The sequence below is a fragment of the Tubulanus polymorphus genome, chromosome 5 (assembly GCF_964204645.1).
Source record: "Tubulanus polymorphus chromosome 5, tnTubPoly1.2, whole genome shotgun sequence".
Taxonomy (NCBI): Eukaryota; Metazoa; Nemertea; class Palaeonemertea; order Tubulaniformes; family Tubulanidae; genus Tubulanus; species Tubulanus polymorphus.
The window spans coordinates 594,663-603,849 of record NC_134029.1 but is presented as its reverse complement, the minus strand read 5'-3'; the positions used below and the strand labels follow the sequence as shown (position 1 = coordinate 603,849).

The following is a 9,187-nucleotide window of genomic DNA, read 5'->3' as shown; positions in this document are numbered from 1 at the left end:
AAAAAAACATTGTTTTTTATTTCTGAAATCAGTGAAAAGGTCTTGACAAATATTCGAAAGGTATTTATTCATTCAAAATAAGTGGCGAACAAAGTCGCCACGACGAACAGATTATTGTCTTTATAAGTAACAGTAGTGAATGTATCTGTTTCTTGGTTCCAGACGCTTCTGCTGACGAAATCAATTCCCTGATTACGATTTTGACCGATGCTCACGTTACAGATGTATTTATACCTCGGATAATCGAGATCTTTAATTTTAGATTTGATCACTTCGGTTAAGTTTTTGCTCAATTCGGCGCATAATTCCGGCTCGTATCGAACTCCTTGTAAATAGTGATCGAGTATTTTTTGAATGACGTTTTTCGCTTCGCCCGAATTGAATTTCTCGCCGTCGTGAGGTTTAGTGCGGTAGGTATTCTCGAGTTTTACGGGTGGTTGCACCAGGTATTCCGACTCGCCGATGTGACTGGAAGTTGTGGTCGTGCTGTGATGATCTTTACCGCTGTGTTTGGACCGATGAGTCCCCGCGGGTTTACGGGTTTGAGCAGGCTGCGCGGGTCGCGGGTGTCGACTCAGGGATGCTTTACCCAACTGCTGAGGTCCTTTCTTCGAGTTGGCGTGCGCTGACGTCTGGAACTCGAAAGTGCCGACGTCGAGACCGGTCTCATCGTCGCCCTGCTGACTCGTCATTTTAACTACAATGCGAAATAGTTAAATATCATTATCAGAAAACCTGATCATTAACCAGTGTAGGCCTGGGAAAACCTAATCACTAATGAGTGTAGGCCCGGGTCGGGAAAACCTGATCACTAATCAGTGTAGGCCCTATCATATGATATCGAGCGATCAGAAAGTAATACTAGAAATTTCATTGATGTGCTTAATTCATATTGACAACGTTTACACATCGTTACAACAGCCAATCATCAGGCGGAGTCACAAATATCCCGCTATCAGAAGAACAAATATAAACTTAAAAAGTGATAACAGTTAACATATCTATCGACTGAATTCCAGACATTCCTGAGTCATTTTTGTTCGAAACGTCACTTCAGAATTGTCCACGAAAACCCATTATAGTTTTTCTGTTTGACTTAACTTTAAATTGAAAATGTGGTCATATGCTAATTGTCGATAACACCCCAATTACATTTTCATCGACAGATTAAAACTTTGGGACGGTCGAGAATCTGGCATGAAATATGTATTTGTTACTTACGCGGCTTTGCAGAGACCTGTACAGTCACGCTATCACTAAGTGAATTACTGTACACACAACACGACGACACCGCCGTACACACAGTTCTGTGAATGTGTCATATATTTCACACGTGAAACGGTTCAATGAATTTGAACAGTTAACACTAAACCTGTTCACTTGGAAAAACTATCGTTTTCTTCTCATACGAACAGGTTTTAACCTCTGCGTATAGAAACTATTTATTGGTATTAATCGTTTTAAAACAGGTGCACGCGATCGAAATATTTAAATCATTTTAAAAAAAAACAAGAAGTTTGCATTCTTAGAACTTTCCACTTGCCCTAAATGAACTACACCCCACTTAATTGAGCACTATGGAACTGGATTCAGATGATTAATCGTTGTAAGCGTAGATCTAGAAGGACTCGAACCTGGAACCTGCGGCATGCTAACCATTGTAGATAACCTAGCTATTGAGGTCTTTCTGAGTTTGTCAGGTCGATGTGACGACCAATAATTTCTCGGTCTCAACTCCAATTATAAATGAAGAGAGAAGTAAAACATACTAAACCCACTTAACCTAAACCCAGGAACACAGGATGGCCACAAACTCAGAGAATCTGAAACTAATGGGGTGTGAGAAAAGCGCTGCAAGCCAGGCTGCAGTTACGCAACCGAGTTGAGAATCGAACTCGGTAAAATTATTTCATCTGAAAGGAGTTGAGAATCAGAGAACTCTTAAGCCATGAATCGAATTGCTGTTAAAGGTTCCAGCTCAAGATTGATAATATGTTATTCCGCGCATTCGTTAATGTGTAGAGGGCTTTCTATAAAGATGGCTGCTTCCCTAAAACTCCCAGTAAGTTTTTTGATTCAACTGGCTTTTGATACAGGCACACAGGCCTACGTACATTTTGGTTCGAAGGGTTCGAAAAATTCACTCCTATTTTTCACTGTAAAGTATTATATTTCACCACCTGCGCCACTTGTGTCGTCAGTTGGGATTCAAATTACTGGAAAATGAGCTGAATGAAAAGATGAACAAACATTCCTTTCATCGCAAATGGTTTGTACGATGATATAACTAGTCATAACTAGTTAACCTTCGATACACAACTCACAGCTGATTCCTTCGATCACAGCAGGGAAGTGTGATGACATCATCACACTTCCCTGATCACAGTAAGTACTGTACGACCAGCAGAGTCGAGGGAGTATTTGACAAATGTGCAGATGATCCGCAATGATTGTTGATTGTGTGGCGGTATTTCATTTCCAGGCGCTGAAATTAGTTCTAACAGTTTATAGAGATTTCAACCGTAAGAGTTTTAACCAAGAAAATGATGAGTGAGTAGATAATTTTTGACGATTTTTAAAATTCATTTTGTCTTTAATGATAAAAAGTGACTGTGAGATCCGATCAGCCTTATCGTACCAGAGTCAAATTAAACCCAGGCAACCGCGGAACTGGTTTCAGAGTCCAATTGAACCCACACGACACTGTGGTGCTGGCTAAACCTACACATTTGTGGAAGTTCTAGGTTTAGAGACAAAATCAAACCCATTCAACCGTGGAATCGGTTTCAGAGAGAGATAAATCCAGTGCTGTGGAACTGAGTTCAGAGACAAATTAAACCCACGCAACTGTTGAACTTGGACTAGCAGGCGGCGTGTTTTATACCTCTCTTTCGATGTACAGGTTTTCATTCACGGTTTTATGTTATATTTTTCAGATCAACTTGCTAAACTCGTTTTGCCGATGTGTGCAGTATTGGTGTCTGTCTGGGCGGTGGCAGAGAAGCAAACCGACAGGGTAGCTCGATCGTGCAACCCATTTGAAAAGAATTGCTATTAGATAAAACAAATAAAGGCTCGGTTGTTCTAAAGTTGTGACTTGACGACTCAATCGAGCCATTTTATCTCACAAACTCGATCCGACATTTATTTCTCCTTTAACAAAAAGAATAACGTCGTTGTTTCTATTTCTCTCCCCTCCCCTTCCTCCCCTCCCCTTCCTCCCCTCTCCCCTCAAAATGGAATACTGAATGAAATTCGATATAAAAATATTCCTTATTACTCGCATGCCACAGCAGAAATATAGATACATTGCAGATCTCAACCGGCAAGTGCTGCCCCTATACATATCATTGACGGTGAATGTGTGAACTAACTTATCACTCGCATGCCAAAGGAAGAATATATTGATCGCAGGTTAGTTCACATATCGACCGTCAGTGTAATATCAAGGGGCAGCACTGAACGGTAAATGTATTTGTAGATAACCACAGCTTTCAAGGATTTAGGAGTCGGACATTTAAGCGAGAAGAAATTCTTAACCGTATCTGGCTTTGTCGTCTATTCTCTATGTACAAAAGTTGAAAAAAAAAATTCAAATCGAATTTCGAAATGCTCGTTTGTAATCACTAAGATTAATAATTTCTTCTCGATAACGCATATCATCATAGCTCCCTTCGATCAGGCATACATTTTGAATCGATCATCGTTTGATAAACGAAAATCATTTATGTCAGAAGAAGTGCTTGGAAAATGGCTTTCCATATATCCCGTCATTGACGTTCATGACAAAAATATTATTATCAATTCTTTTATTTTTCATTTTTTTTGTTTTACCAGCATGCACCTGCCACTTGTGTTGTGCTAGGGATTCAAATTACTGGAAAGTGGACAATATGAAAGTTGAACAAACATTCCATCTTTTGACTGGTAGATCGATTTCTTTTGACTGGTAGATCGATTTATTTTCAATTTATTCTCCCTATCATGTATACATGAGCTTCTTTGCCAAGAATTGAGCATCGAAATCTGTCGGCATTAAACCTATAACGCCCCGACTCCATGCGTACACAAATTGGTGGCAACAAACTGAGAAAATCTGAAACTCAGAATATCGCTGCAGGTAGTCCTGTATTTAACCGAATCGAGAATCAAGAAACTCGGCGCCGGGCGTTGAGACTGCTGTAAATATTTCACCGAGTTCAGAATCAGGGAACTCGGTAGCGTTTGAGACTGCTGTAGATCTTTCACCGAGTTCAGAATCAGGGAACTCGGTAGTGTTTGAGACTGCTGTAGATATTTCACCGAGTTCAGAATCAGGGAACTCGGTAGCGTTTGAGACTGCTGTAGATATTTCACCGAGTTTAGAATCAGGGAACTCGGTAGCGTTTGAGACTGCTGTAAATATTTCACCGAGTTGAGAATCAGGGAACTCGGTAGTGTTTGAGACTGCTGTAGATATTTCACCGAGTTCAGAATCAGGGAACTCGGTAGCGTTTGAGACTGCTGTAGATCTTTCACCGAGTTGAGAATCAGGGAACTCGGTAGAGTTGGGACTGCTGTATTAAACATTTCACCGAATTCAAAATCCTCGAATGGACATCCTTGCCATGAATCAAATTGCTGTAAAGGTTCCAGCTCCAGAATGATAATATGTTATGGCCGTGCACTAATGTAACGATGGTTGCTTCTTAAGCCTTTCAGTATGTTCTTTTGATTCAACTGGCTTTTAGTAAAGGCAAATAATACAGGCCTTCCTGTAGAAAATTAAGTTAAGAAGAGAATTAAAAACTCTCACGATTGATAGAACACTATATCCGTGTTGACGCGATGTAGAGAGAATCCCAAAATTATAACGAAAAAGTCCGAAAATGAAACTTCGAGATAGTAGTTTATTTCAACGTTTCGACTATATCCTAATATCCATTATTCCTGAAGATGACTATTAGGATATAGTCGAAACGTTGAAATAAACTACTATCTCGAAGTTTCATTTTCGGACTTTTTCGTTATAATTTTGGGATTCTCTCTACATTAAAAACTCTCGCTCCTGTTTTTCACTGTAAAGTATTATATTTCACCATCTGTGCAAACTGTATCGTCCCAGAAGTTCAAATGGTAAATGGAAACTGGTAAATATGAAAAGATGAACAAACATTGTTCTATTCTTTGTCAATTGGTTCATAGTATATAATTAGTCATATTGCAGCCAAACTGTCTATGCTATACACCTCACAGTAAGTACGGTCAGTCGAGGGAGTAATTCTCAAATCTGCAAATGATCCTCAATGATTGTTGATTGTGTGGCGGAATTTTATTTCCAGGCTCTGAAATTAGTTCTAACCGCTTACAGAGATTTCTACCGTCAGAGAAATCCAGGAAAATGATGAGTAAGTACATAAATTTTGACGATTTTTCAAATTCAATTTGTGGAAATAGGTTCAAACTAGCAGACAGTAAAAAACCCACTATCTTCAGATTAAAAGAATTTTAAAACCAAGAATTTATTTATTCGAACAATCTGAAATATATAAAAGACACGACGTTTCGATCTCACCCTAGAGATCATCGTCAGGTGTGAGATCGAAACGTCGTGTATTTTATATATTTTAGATTGTTCGAATGAATAAATTCTTGGTTTTAAAATTCTTTTAATCTGTAGATAGTGCTTTTTATTTTATAATCCGTTCACCACGTTTGAGTGTGGTTATCGTCCTATATGTTTCTCTCCCCCCCCCCCCACCGATGTACAGGTTTTCATTCGCAGTTTAATGTTATATTTTTCAGATCAACTTGTTAAACTAGTTTTGCCGATCTGTGCAGTATTGGTGTCGGTCTGGGCGATGGCTGAGGCTAAAGAAGATAAAAGAGATGTTGAGAGGGTAGCTCGAGTGCTTGCGTGCAACCCAGATATTGAAGATTGCAGTAGTTAGATGAGCGATGAAATCCTTGGGTGTCCACAGTTGTGAGTTGAATCTATCGAACCAGCTCACATTTTATCTCACAACTAAAACCTAAGTTCTACATAAATTGTTTTAACGATAGAAAAATGTTTTTGTGTGATTTTATTGTGATTTTTCCTGTAAAGCCCACTGAAATATTGTTGGGCCATTAAGGCCTCGGGGAACGCGAACATGCACTGGATTCCATAAAGCGCGTGATAGAAGAAAAGCACATCGAAAAAATGAAGGTTCGTGTATCAAGTTTTGTGTCTGGAGTGAAATTAAATTTAAGTCGCCAGCACTGAGCCAAGTGTTACATATATACAGTTATCCTCACTACGCGACAGGATTCACATTGATAAACAGTTGACGGAAGAATGAACCGAAGACATTCATTCACTTTCTGCTGCTAAGCTAAAAAACAGACACAAATTTCAGAAACCAAAAATACAAACACAGAAAGGTGCTCGCCAGCCCAAAATAAAGCCCAAGCCCTAACTCTAGCTCGGCCAATAAACAGTTGACAGACGAATGAACCGGGAATATTCATTCTCTTTCTGCTGCTAAACTAAAAAGACAGACACAAATTTCAGAAACCAAAAGTACAAACACAGAAAGGTGCTCGCCAGCCCAAAATAAAGCCCAAAATAACTCTAGCTCGGCCAATAAACAGTTGACAGACGAATGAACCGAAGATATTCATTCTCTTTCTGCCGCTAATCTTCAGTCAATGGACGTAAATCAAATTAGTTTCATAAACAACAGACAGAATTCTTAGAAACAAAACGAGATAAATATAGCAAGGTTGCCCGAGCTAATGATCACAAGCTATATCACATCAAGCTAGGAAATCTACATTTTACATATAACAAAAGAGATATTTCTGCGGTTTTTCAATAGAAATCTAATCATTAAAGTCAACTCGTAGCCAACTTTTGTGGATTTGGACTCTCGAGATGTCAATAATGGGTCAGTTTCTGTTTAACTCCTAAATCAAATTCAGAGAATGATGTTTCTTTATGAAACTGAACCCAGAGGGGAGCGACAAGACCAAAAATGCAACAACCAGTTTTTCATGAAGAAAGACACCGTCAAAAACAAACTTCGTATGAGATATCATTTTCAGCTGTTTCTGCGATGTCTGAGAAATCACGAAGGTCGAATCAGGGAACTCGGTAGCGTGTGTTGGGACTACTGTAAATATTTCACCGAGTTCAGAATCAGGGAAGTCGGTAGCGTTGGGACTCCTGTAGATATTTAACCGAGTTGAGAATCAGGGAACTCGGTAGCGTGTTGGGACTGCTGTAAATATTTCACCGAGTTTAGAATCAGGGAACTCGGTAGCGTTGAGACTGCTGTAAATATTTCACCGAGTTTAGAATCAGGGAACTCGGTAGCGGTGAGACTGCTGTAAATATTTCATCGAGTTGAGAATCAGGGAACTGGGTAGCGTTGAGACTGCTGTAAATATTTCACCGAGTTTAGAATCAGGGAACTCGGTAGCGGTGAGACTGCTGTAAATATTTCATCGAGTTGAGAATCAGGGAACTCGGTAGCGTTGAGACTGCTGTAAATATTTCATCGAGTTTAGAATCAGGGAACTCGGTAGCGTTGGCACTGCTGTAAATATTTCACCGAGTTGAGAATCAGGGAACTCAGAGGCGTGTTGAGACTGCTGTAAATATTTCATCGAGTTGAGAATCAGGGAACTGGGTAGCGTTGAGACTGCTGTAAATATTTCACCGAGTTTAGAATCAGGGAACTCGGTAGCGGTGAGACTGCTGTAAATATTTCATCGAGTTGAGAATCAGGGAACTCGGTGGCGTTGAGACTGCTGTAAATATTTCATCGAGTTTAGAATCAGGGAACTCGGTAGCGTTGGCACTGCTGTAAATATTTCACCGAGTTGAGAATCAGGGAACTCAGTGGCGTGTTGAGACTGCTGTAAATATTTCACCGAGTTGAGGATCAGGGAACTCGGTAGTGTTGGGACTGTCAAACATTTCACCGAATTCAAAATCCTCGAATGGAACTCCTTGGCCATGAATCAAATTGCTGTAAAGGATCCAGCTCCAGAATGATAATATGTTATGGCCGTGCATCAATGTAACGATGGTTGCTTCTTAAGCCTTTCAGTATGTTCTTTTGATTCAACTGGCTTTTAGTAAAGGCAAATAATACAGGCCTTCCTGTAGAAAATTAAGTTAAGAAGAGAATTAAAAACTCTCGCTCCTGTTTTTCACTGTAAAGTATTATATTTCACCATCTGTGCCACCTGTGTCGTTCGAGAGCTTCAAATGGTAAATGGAAAATGGTAAATATGAAAAGATGAACAAACATTGTTCTATTCTTCGTCAATTGGTTAATAGTATATAATTAGTCATATTGCAGCCAAACTGTCTATGCTATACATCTCACAGTAAGTACGGTCAGTCGAGGGAGTAATTCTCAAATCTGCAAATGATTCTCAATGATTGTTGATCGTGTGGCGGAATTTTATTTCCAGGTTCTGAAATTAGTTCTAACCGCTTACAGAGATTTCTACCGTCAGAGAAATTCAAGAAAATGATGAGTAAGTAGATAATTTTTGACGATTTTTCAAATTCAATTTGTGGAAATAGGTTCAAACTAGCAGACAGTAAAAAACCCACTATCTTCAGATTAAAAGAATTTTAAAATCAAGAATTTATTTATTCGAACAATCTAAAATATATAAAACACACGACGTTTCGATCTCACCCTAGAGATCATCGTCAGGTGTGAGATCGAAACGTCGTGTATTTTATATATTTTAGATTGTTCGAATAAATAAATTCTTGGTTTTAAAATTCTTTTAATCTGTAGATAGTGGGTTTTATCTTATTATCCGTTATCTTATTATGTTTTCTCTCCCCCCATCCGATGTACAGGTTTTCATTCGCAGTTTAATGTTATATTTTTCAGATCAACTTGCTAAACTAGTTTTGCCGATCTGTGCAGTATTGGCGTCGGTCTGGGCGATGGCTGTGGCTGAAGAAGAGAAAAGAGATCTTGACAGGGTAGCTCGACTGTGCAACCCATATCTCGACGATTGCTGTTAGAGGAACAATGAAAACCTTGGGTGTCCACAGTTGTGAGTTGAATCTATCGAACCAGCTTACATTTTATCTCACAACTAAAACCTAAGTTCTACATAAATTGTTTTAACGATAGAAAAATGTTTTTGTGTGATTTTATTGTGATTTTTCCTGTAAAGCCCACTGAAATAT

General features: G+C 39.1%; 1 pseudogene; it reads right to left on the bottom strand.

The window, feature by feature from the left end:
• Nucleotides 1-4: 4 nt before the first annotated feature.
• LOC141905075 (dynein light chain Tctex-type 5 pseudogene) lies at nucleotides 5-1,299 on the bottom strand (annotated as a pseudogene).
• Between the last annotated feature and the right edge of the window lie 7,888 nt (nucleotides 1,300-9,187).